Raw genomic sequence first — 9098 nt, 5'->3', positions numbered from 1 at the left:
GAGCAGTCAGACATCCCTCGAGGTGTCCCAGGGGTCACAGATTGGAAAGGGTGCAGGCTGGGTTGAGAGACACCTCCCACCCTCCCCCTGTGCACGAATTTTGTGCACCAGGCCTCTAGTTATTTATAATAGCCAAAAGATAGAAACAACTCACATGAATATCAGCTGATGAATGGATAAACAATATGTGGTGTAGTTGTTGCTCTTTCACAAGTTCAATCATTCTCACTATTTTTGTTTTTCTCACCTACTAGAATGGAAGCTTATAGGACTCTTCAGTTTGTTGACAGGTAAAATCTTGAGGGTAGAAGAATATGTAGAAAGTAATAGTCCTCAAGCAGGTCTTTCCATCAGAGAAGTTATTTACATATTCAGAGTTTATTAAGTACCTACTTAGTATGAGACACAGTTCCTTTGGGATATGTGAGTAAACAAGACAGAAAAAGATACTACTTTCCCAGACCTTATATCTTCTGTAGAGCTTTATATTTATATCTATTGATATAGATCCCTGGGCCCCATTATCCATCCCAGAAGCATAGCCACTTGGGTGAAGAATGACTGATGGTTAAATGGCAATCTATGAATTTAAATCTATGTTTTCTACTAATTTGACCATTATTACAGAGTTTTAAAATTTTTATTAAAATGATTCTAAAACCATTTGTAGTAAAGAACACATTTTTAAGGTTCTAACCCATTGTGGAGTGATACTTTTCTTTTTTTCTTTTTTTTAAATAAATTTTTATTGTTCATATTATTACAAATGTTCCTTTCCCCCCCTTCTCACCCCACCCTCTGCCCTTTCCCCACCCCCCATTGTCCTCATCCATAGGTGCACAGTTTATGTTCAGTCTCTTCCCACATCCCCCTCTCCCCTTTTCCCCAAGAATAAACAGTTCACTCCCCTTCCATACCTCTGATTCTATTATATTCAACAGTAAATATTGTTCCTCAGATTTTTTTTTTTTTTTAGTTTCCTTGGTTTTTAGATTCACTTGTTGATAGTTACGTATTTGTTGTTCATAATTTTTATCTTTATTTACTTTCTCTTCCGAAAGAACCCCCTTCAGCAATTCATATAATTCTGGTTTGGTGGTGATGAACTCCTTTAGCTTTTTTTTATTAGTGAAGCTCTTTATCTGACCTTCGAGTCTGAGTGATAGCTTTGCTGGAAGATTAACTTTGGCTGTAGGTTCTTGCTATTCATCACCTTGAATATTTCTTGCCATTCCCATATGGCCTGCATGGTTTCTGTTGAGAAATCAGCTGACAATCGTATAGGTGCTCCTTTATAGGTAACTACCTTCTTTGCTCTTGCTTCTTTTAATATTCTCTCTTTGTCTTTTGCTCTTGGAATCTTAATTATGATTTGTCTTGGTGTGGTCCTCTTTGGATTCCTTTTGTTTGGAGTTCTGTGTGCTTCCTGGACTTGTAAGTCTAATTCTTTCACCAGGTGGGGAAAGTTTTCTGTCACTATTTCTTTCAGTATGTTTTCGATATCTTGCTCTCTCTCATCTTCTGGGACCCCCATAATTCTGATGTTGGTTTGCTTGAAGTTGTCCCAGAGGTTTCTTACATTATCTTCAACTTTCTGGATTCTCTTGCCTTCTTGCTTCTGCGGAGGAGTGTCTTCTGGCTCTTTATGTTCCAAATCTTTGACTTGATTCTTGCGATCTTCCATTCTGTTTTTAGGACTCCATAAAATATTTTTTATTTCAGACAATGTATTTATTTCTTGTTGATCCCTTATTATTTCTAGTTGATCCCTTTTCATATCCTCATAGGTCTTGTTTATTTTATCGGCCTTTTCTAGGAGATTCTTGAACAACCTTATAAGTGTGGTTTTGAACTCTATATCCAGTCGCTTTTTGTCCTCCATTTCTTTCATTTGTGATCTATTTGGTTTAGGCATTTTCGCAGGCAGCTTTCCTGATGGGGCGGGGTTTCAGGGTGGAGCCTACAGCCTTGGCTTCCGTCAGCCCCGCCCTATGCGACTCCTGAGACTCAGGGTCCTTCAGTACTTGTTGCGAGCGCCTCTGAGAGAAAGGTGCCCTCGACTTTCGCCTGCTGCCAAACTGTCTATGCTCTCCCCCAATGAGTCCGGTTTTGGGGTTCAGTTCAGTTGGTAGTGGGATTGGAGGTGGCGTTCAGAGCAATCTGGAGCCCCTGCCTCCTTCCCGTCAGGGCAATCCCGCGGCACAGCCGGCCGGCCCTTCTCTGCGCGCAGTGTGCGTGCCTCCGGGACCTCCTTTCGCTGCTTCCCCGGAGTCCCGCCTTACAGCCCGGCTCCCTATGGATGAGCCTGGGTCCTCGGGGTCTGGCCTAGAATTGGGGTTCAGAGCAGTTGGAGCTGGGCCCAGCACAGTCGGAGCTTTTCTCTCCTTCCCACTTGGGACCGCCAGCCAGGCACTCGGCCTCCCTCCTCTCCAGCTGTGTCCTCTCCGCGTGTGCCACGTGTCTCCGTACCTTGGGCTTTTACAGCTCCCCCGCGCTTCCTTCTGGTTTTCTCCTTGCTTCTTGTTGTAGAATTTCCAGTCAGTCGACTTTCCTGTAGTTCTGGGTAATGTCCATTTTATATCTTAGTTGTATTTTGTTGAAATTGTTGTGTGCGGCTGTGGCTAGTTGCCTATCCGAGCAGCCATCTTGGATTCTCTCCCCGGAGTGATACTTTTCTAAAATACAAAGAATAAAAATAAATTATTAGAAAAATGAAATGTTGCTTGGTTTTCAAGGCAGTGTCAAATGCCTGTTAAAATGTCTGAACACTCTCAATTTCTGTACTAACCACATCATAGGAAGATATTAAACATTTCCCAGAGCATCCCCAGTCCTGGGTCTCTGACTTAGCCTCAGTTTTTTTTTCATCTGTAAAGTGGGGAATAAGAGGATGTGATTGGATAACGTAAATCACCAAGCTCATTGTCTGACTTAATAAGTGGTAGTTATTAATGTCCATAGCTACTCAGCTTTAATATTTGTTAAAATCCTGTAATATTCAATTTTTAGTATCATAAAAATCAAATTGTAGGTTGTGTCCCCCCCCCCCCCCCCCTTTTTTAAAGCAGAAAGCAGCATCTTGCTAGCTCATCATAAAACCAATGCAAATTTTGAATATCTGTGCTTGGGATTTGTTTTGGCCTATATATAACAATGCAGAGAAAACATGCCTTTGAATACTGTTGGTGAATAATAATCATTGAGAAACCCCATTTTCTTTTTAAACACCAGCCAGATGTTACTCTTCCCCATTGCAAACTGTGTCTACCCTCGGGCCCATTTGACAAAATGCTGGCTGGCTGTCACCAACTGACAAGGTCTGGAGATTGGTTCTTTTTAAATAGCCACAAGGTCATGAGGATTAAATGTTCCTCAAGGGAGTCACAGAAAAAAGTAGAATGTCAGCATCTCCTTTTTTCCTTGAAGATGGCTCAGTGACATTTTCAGAAAGGAGGGACTGCTGCTATCTGTCAACAATGAATGGGAAACACAAGGGTAGATGCAACAGGAGAAGGTTACTTCCCATCTGGAGATGGGCCTTGCAGCTGGAATGTCATTCTGACAAGCAGTGCTACATGAGAGAGCTGAACTTTTTTTGAGGCTGGAAGATGGAAACACAGCCTGAAAATGAGGCAACTTGGCAGAAGGGAGGGAGCAGAAGCTTTGCCATTTGGCAGTTCTGGGTTTGAATCTCAGCCCTGATTTTTGCTGATCAGGGACATTACTATACAGCATCTTGGACAATGGTACCTCCCTTGCAGGATTATCAAAGGTGTCAGTGATATTGAGGATAGCGCCTGGTGCATAGTGAGCGACTCATGATGTCTAACTGTTGTCTATCTTGCCCTAGTCATTCATATAGTCTCTCTGTTTAACATATCTTTTAAACCTTTGGACATGAATGATTCTAGTTAATGCTTGTGTATTTCAGCTGCTGGCTGTTCCCTCAACCACACACTATTTTGTCTCTATGTCTATCTAGATACAAAAATTATGATTTTTGCCAAGCATGTGTGTATGTGTGTGATGTATTTGGAAGTTTTTACTAAAGATCTGTATCATCATTGAGAAAGTGTCTCAATGTACTGAGCTCTGGTACTAATAATATTTTAATATTTTACTGGATTGATTTGTGTGTGTGTGTGTGTGTGTGTGTGTGTGTGTATGTGTGTGTGTCTTCAATGCCTCTTAGGCTAAGATAGAATGAGAAAGCTCAAGTTTCCTTTGAGGAAAAAAAGTGTGGAATAAAAATCATGCAAGTTTCCTTAACTGAATGGGAAGAATGAACAAGTCTTGCAGAGACAAAAAAATCATCTAATTGGACTCAAAGTTGTTCCTTGTGGTGCTCAGAATTGCCTTTCTTTGTGATTAAAAGGAAGCAAAGAGATTCAACATATTTATGATCCAATGGGTTGATCAACATACATTGTTAGCTGGCTAATCACTTCATGGCACAGAGGTCAGGTAAAATTAAATTTGCTTTAGCTCCATCACATGTTAGAGATCAAATAAGAACTCTCTGAACTCTTAAGATGTCAATTAGAAGAAAGAATTAACAGAGCTTGTCTTCCCTGGCCTGGAATATAACAACATAACCCTAAGGACTGTGATAATGCCAGTATTTGTCAAACATGGCTTGAAGAGTTGAAGTCATTGGCTCATCTATTGAAGCAGCTGTCACATTTTAAAAAATCTGAGATGCCACTGATTGTAAGACACCTCCCTTTCCTCCCTACCTCAGAGAAAGAGAGAAAAAGAAAAAATTTGCCAATTAATATTAAGATATCATTAGTTGTAAGATGATTCCTAACTGCAGAGAGATTGAAGTGTGAAAAAAAATGTGCAGCTTAGAATGTATATACTATTATAATTTACTAGAGGCTCAGTGTATGAATTCATGTACAGGCAAGGTTCAGCCATCCTGTCCTGTTTGGGTGTGTGTGGGGAGGCAATCAGGGGCAGGGCTGGCTGGGGGGAAGGGCTGCAGGTGATTGGCTGGCTGGCCTCACTCCCTGGTCAAACTCACAGTTGAATTCCCAGTTGAGAGGACAATTTGCATATTAGCCTTTTATTATATAGGATGTACCTGCCAATTATGAACTGTTGCTGATTACTGAAGATGTGAAAAGACCTCACTAAACTTACTTTAAGTTGGCCCTTCTGTATATTTTGTAGCTTTCCTTTTTTGTTCCTTAGGTCTACTTTTTTTTTTGTGGCCAGCAAATAGAAGCAGTGACTCTCCCACTTTATATCTTAACACTAGAGAAAGTTTCATTCACTGACTTGTCATCACCTCTAGGATCCCATCCCCTCTTGTATATTCAAGGCCAAGCTCAATCTCTCCTAGGAATATTTCTTCTAGGTTTTCTTTGGGGAACCCCAATTTATTCATTTCTTTATTAAGCAGAGCAAGTTCTTCATTCCCAGGTCATGTCCATAGATTTATGGAGCCAAGATAACTAGGAGTTCAACAAAACAAAGTCCCCTCAGCCAGAAACATCTATCTTCTTTAGAAGGCAGCAGAGCCAGGATCTATTTTTAGTTGTGTGAGGTCTTGGGGCCTTACCCATTAACTGAAATATCTCATTTACTATATCTTCTAAAACAAAAATTCAGGGTCTTTCACAAGGGAGATTCTTATAGGCAACCTATCACAACGTCATTGTCTATGCATGTAATGCTATGTGTAATATGTGTGTGATGCCATTATTGGCGAGAGGCAGTCTCTGATCTACTCAGGGCTGGTAAGGTAGGGCCATGTTTCTGGGTGAAGTAGGAGGGTTCCATCAGAAGAGTGAAATGGTTGTTTGTTTCAGTCTCCTGTCATAAACCAAATAGGCAAGGCTTGTCTGGAAGATAGAAATTGCACTGTAGTGGGAGGTCCTTTGGTCAGGTAGAAAATTTGGGTTTTTGTAATTTTTTTGCTTTGAAACATTCTACTATGATTAGTACCACTAGCAGCTAATAGGAATGGAGCATTTTCTGAGTTAGAGGATTTGTGATATAGAGATAGAAGCTATTCTAATTCACCTGCCACATACCTGGAAATGGCAGCTCAAGGTTATAAGTAACTTGCTCAAGGTCACACAGCATGTTGGAGAAAAATAATGACGATGACACTGGTGATAATTTTGGTCTTTGAAGACATTTCTTTTACAGTAGAGTTTGAGTAGCTAAGAAGAAGGTAGTTGTGAGATAAATTTTGAACCAATCCTGGAATCACAAACTTCTTTGGAGATTGGAGCCACAATCTCCAAAGCCTGGTCACTGTGGCTGCAGAATGAGACACTGTCCTGGCTTTCCCCTTTGTCAAGGATTTCTTATCTAGAGACCTGGGAACCTTGAGGCAGGGGGGGGGGGGGCTATGGGGGGGATAATATTGGCTTCCTTTTGAACTCTTTTAACACTTAAATTTCACTTTCAATTGCACAGACTGACAGAGAAGATGCGTAAATCTTTCCTTCTCATTCACAACTATAGCATATCTTATAATTTAGCAACTGTAAAAATGAGTAAGTACAATTAACAAAGCACAGAGAAAGATAGTGAGCTTAGAATTGGCTATAAGTCAATTGAATCTCCTTATTAAAGAATATAATGATCCTAATTAATGTCCTGGTTTTCTGGTCCCTCCATAAATCAGTGGGCCATCACATAGTTCCTTTGCATTCATAGTTTTAGTATCAGGTCTGACTCAGGGCTAGTTGGAGCCTAGTTTGTTCATTTTTGATCTTTGTCTGCAGGCTGAGGTTAATCAAGGGCTTCTGTGGTGTGGCAGAATATGAGCAATGGAATGTGAGTCAGGTGCTCCCCATCTTGGCTAAGTACATTCTCTAGAATCCAGGTGGTTTGAGGGCCTTTGCTGAAAATGATAGGACCTGATGACCAGGCAGTAAGAGTGAGGAGGGGTAGAAGTGAAGTCTGATCTGGGAAAATTGGCTTTTTTAAATCTTTTTTCTGCAAAAAGCTTTATTATTTCATTTCGTCCAATGCATGGGAGAGGGCTTTAAGGTGGTTAAAAGAATGGCTAGTAGTTTCAGGAAGAGGCTCAAGTAAAAGCCAGACACCAGAGGAATGCAGAGGGACCTCTCAAAGTTCTCTGGGCTCCAACGGTTCCTAGTCAACCTTGAAAGTGAGTCTTTCAAAGAGATACTTTCCCAACCCAGCCTGGGGGCTGGCCAGCCTGAGGATGTTAATCAGGTAGCTGCCCATCTTCTTGATGAGTTTCCCCTCATCATCCAGGAAGTGGTTCTCCAGGAAGTCATAGAGCTTAGGGTCTGTGCAGGTAGAACCAAGGTATGCAGCTCCAAAAGGGACTGGTTCTGTTTCCTCTCCAAGGCCAGGGCAGCTTCCATGGCATCCTGAATTTTGCCCACTCATCTTGGGAGACTTCAGCACATCCTGGAAGAGAAGGAGGCTTCAGCATGTCCTGGAAGAGAATGTGGCCACTGTGCTTGTTTTGCAACTTTAAGAGATGCTCAGCACCCTCTCATTTCTTCTCCACCAATTCATGAAAGAAGTGACCCATGCCCTCAAGAGCCACATTGTCATATTCAAAATAGAAGCCCAGAGAGAGAGGTAGGTGTGACCCACAGATGCAGGTTGGCCAGGCAGTTGACTGCAGCCTCCACCTGGAATAATTCTGATGAATTTGAGAACTTATGGTAGTTTGACAATAAGGAGTTAAGGTAGGGACAAAACCCTGGTGTGTTGGCTGATCCCAGAGTTGGTTCTGAAGGTGGTGACTGGATAAGATGCAGGAGAGTGGCTGAAGGCTGGAAGAAGGAGCATCTCTGGGTCTGTTCCATCCAAACACTATTGAAGCAAGAGATAGATCTGGTACCGCTGAGGAGACTGCCTGGGAGAATGGGCTTCTGAAGTAGTTACAAAGGAGGAGAACCAGGTTAGGAGGCCCCAAATAATAGTTTTGGACATTTAGAACTTGACATTTCTTCATGATATTTAGGTGCAAATGGATAAGCAGCATTGGACCTTGAGAGAAAGGTTTGGTAAGCATCATGGGGGGCATATGAGGGAGAAAAGATGAATAGAAGGCAATCTCAAAGGAGACCCCTACTTAAGTTCCCTGAAGGTCTCATACTGAAGTCAAATACATCATTCATAAGGCTGAATAGTGTCACCTCCTACATCCACCTTTGCCTGCCAGAAAAGAATGAAATACACATCAGCATAATAGCTGAGTCTTGTCCCCAAGGACCTACATTTTGTACTACCTCCTTTTCTCCTGTCAGGGAAGATGGCCCATTTGCTTAATAAGGTAATCTGTACCATTCTCTTATTTGCCTACAGCCATTAAGCTTCAGCTGAAATGTGGAATTCTCGGTAACTTTCTAAATAAGCCCAGCTGTTGGAATGTGTGCCTCTTGGGAAAATATGTGAGCTAAGATACACCGGTGTAATAAAAGGCCAAAATGAGTAAGACAGAGATGCAGTGGTTAATTTAGGATTTGTCTGAATTGTGGGTTTGAGGATTTAATGCAAGCTTCAAATGGCTTCAAGGTGAAAATGCTTTAGAAAAATGGCAGGGTCTGCCTGTCCTCCTCTAGAGCTGAGGGCCTCACAGTTGTCTTCTACTGACTTTCTTTCCATTGGTAGAGACTTACCATCATCATTTATTTTATTTTATTTTATTAAGATTACAAATAGTAGTACCTATGTCTCTTTTTTTTTGTCTCCATTAACCTCCCCAAGTCTCCCCTACCCCCTGACACATGCCCTCTGCCCTCCTCCCCCAAGTGCCTTGTGTCTGTTGATTGTGCATAAATGTATGCATACAAGTCCTTCAGTTGATCTCTTTCCCCCCAACCCTTTCCTACCTTCCCCCTATAGTTTGACAGTCTGTTCAATGCTTCTTTGCCTCTGTCTATTTTTGTTCAACAGTTTATAATGTTCTTTATTATCCATAAATGAGTGAAATCATGTGATATTTATCTTTCACAGATTGGCTTATTTCACTTAGCATTATGGTCTCCAGTTCCATCCATGCTGTTGCAAATGGTAAGAATTCCTTCTTTTTTATAGCAGTGTAGTATTCCATTGTGTAGATGTACCAGTTTCCTAATCCACTCACCTGCTAA

General features: G+C 41.5%; 1 pseudogene; it reads right to left on the bottom strand.

Moving 5' to 3' along the window:
- Positions 1–7116: 7116 nt before the first annotated feature.
- LOC118725761 lies at positions 7117–8020 on the bottom strand (annotated as a pseudogene).
- Positions 8021–9098: the final 1078 nt, after the last annotated feature.

Source organism: Pipistrellus kuhlii, unplaced genomic scaffold (assembly GCF_014108245.1).
Source record: "Pipistrellus kuhlii isolate mPipKuh1 unplaced genomic scaffold, mPipKuh1.p scaffold_m20_p_1, whole genome shotgun sequence".
In the NCBI taxonomy this organism is placed as follows: domain Eukaryota; kingdom Metazoa; phylum Chordata; class Mammalia; order Chiroptera; family Vespertilionidae; genus Pipistrellus; species Pipistrellus kuhlii.
This window is presented reverse-complemented; position numbering and strand designations above follow the sequence as displayed.